The 1,706-nt window shown below is 34.8% G+C and overlaps 1 protein-coding gene across 2 annotated transcripts in view; it reads left to right on the top strand.

The window, feature by feature from the left end:
- Positions 1-775: 775 nt before the first annotated feature.
- The window catches only part of LOC108972468 (rho GTPase-activating protein 26), a 204,393-nt gene continuing 203,462 nt past the window's right edge, over positions 776-1,706 (top strand). For both annotated transcript variants that reach the window (XM_018939070.1, XM_018939069.1), the window contains exon 1: positions 776-1,146. The gene's annotated coding sequence lies outside the window, so the exon portion shown is untranslated. The remainder of the gene's footprint in view (positions 1,147-1,706) is intronic.

Genomic DNA, 1,706 nt, shown 5'->3' with positions numbered 1-1,706 from the left:
TTATGAATTGTATTATTTGGAAATCTTTTCAGAGAACAGTATATAATGAGAATGTGGCGAACATTCGTAAAATTTCAACCCGGTAATTTCACCATACGACGAGGGCATTCAACTAACATTTCTCGCATTTATAACAGCGGGAAATCTGTACAATTAAACTTCGCCCAACCAGGGCATATTAAAGAGGAATCTCTTGATAAACCCGCTATTGAACTTTTATTTATTATTTTTTAAATTATTTTATGTTAATTTATTCTCATTTTATTATAAGTTATTAATGATCAAAAATATGTTGATATATTTCTTTAAATAGTTCATGTAAGCGTATGTTCTCTGATTTCTCACTCTTTTTTGATTCCCGCTAATTACCTACTTATTTCAAATTGCTACTCTCGAACGAACACGGCAACACCGCGCGCAACATGTTGGCATGGAATTCTCCAATCACAAGCAACAAGTTCGCATCAAATTGAAAGCACATGCTGCCACTTATTACTTAAAGTAATTAATTGTGGATACAAGCACTAATATAATTGAAATTGAGAGCAAAATTAATTACAAATACCTAAAATATTGAAATTTTTGCATTTCATATATATTTTTGTTAGCATACCACAAATCCTCACGTTTTTAGTTAAATATTCTACCGTTGTGAAGGCATACTTTCGTGTCATCCGGCAACTTCGTTCCAATTCATTTTGTTTTGCCGGCTTGCAACCGCAACACACCGCTGCGTAGGAAACGAACTTGTTCCGTATTCAATTCGAATCGAGCGCTTGAAGTAAACGAATGTGTTTTCGCGTACGGTTGAGCGCGAATTTCCGAAACATAAACGGTGTGCGTGAGCGTGTGTGTTTTGTGTTGTGTAGGCCAAATAGCAAACGGCCACCAATGCAGAAACAAAATACAAGTGTGCAAATGCAAAGATTTCTAAATAGTGAAAATAAGCGTAAGGTGAAGCAAAAATTTGGAAATATAATGAATGTAATTTTGAAGTTGAAGAGCTGATTGGAATTATTTACTAAAATTTGTGGAAAACTGTGTGAAAAGTGCTCGTGCGCAGGCAAAATAGCACGTAAATTGTACGAAAGCAGTTAACAGTAGAAGTGCGGTGTACGAAGAAGCTGTAAAGGAATAGTGGAAAAGGTAAAAAGCAGCAAAATGCAAGTGTGTAGCAATGTGTAACGTTTGGCAGTATTTTTTTTTTTTGAAGCAAAAGTGCATAACTAATAAAAGTCGAAAAGTTTTAGCTTGGTTTGTATATAATTAACAACATTTGGAGTGCAACAACAATAACAAAATTGCATACGAAGTGCTGAAATTGCAACCGGTAAACTTCTGGCTGGTTTGGTGCAGCATCAAGTGCCACTTCTGCAGCTATACGCGAGTCTACGCCAAACATATTTTAACAATATTAAGAATAACAATGCAATAAACAGCGAAAGTGCAGGCAGGAAAGCAGTTAACGGCTGGAAATATATTGTGAAAATATATTCGTGAACTTAGTGCGCTTAAATTTTGTCATTAAATTCCACTGCTATTATTGCTAACGCTAATCCATTGAAACAACATGAAATTGGCTCCATAATTCCTTCCATATGTATAAAAGTGGCGCTTGTGCAAGCTTTAGATTTCGAAAAAATATTTTATGCAGTTTTACAAAAAAAACCAGTTTCTCTCGGTTTTTGCTTGTGAGTATTTAAAAA

Source organism: Bactrocera latifrons, unplaced genomic scaffold, assembly GCF_001853355.1.
Source record: "Bactrocera latifrons isolate USDA-ARS-PBARC rearing strain unplaced genomic scaffold, ASM185335v1 scaffold_4, whole genome shotgun sequence".
In the NCBI taxonomy this organism is placed as follows: Eukaryota; Metazoa; Arthropoda; class Insecta; order Diptera; family Tephritidae; genus Bactrocera; species Bactrocera latifrons.
Note: the sequence above shows the minus strand (reverse complement) of the source record. Positions and strands in the feature narration are given on the sequence as shown.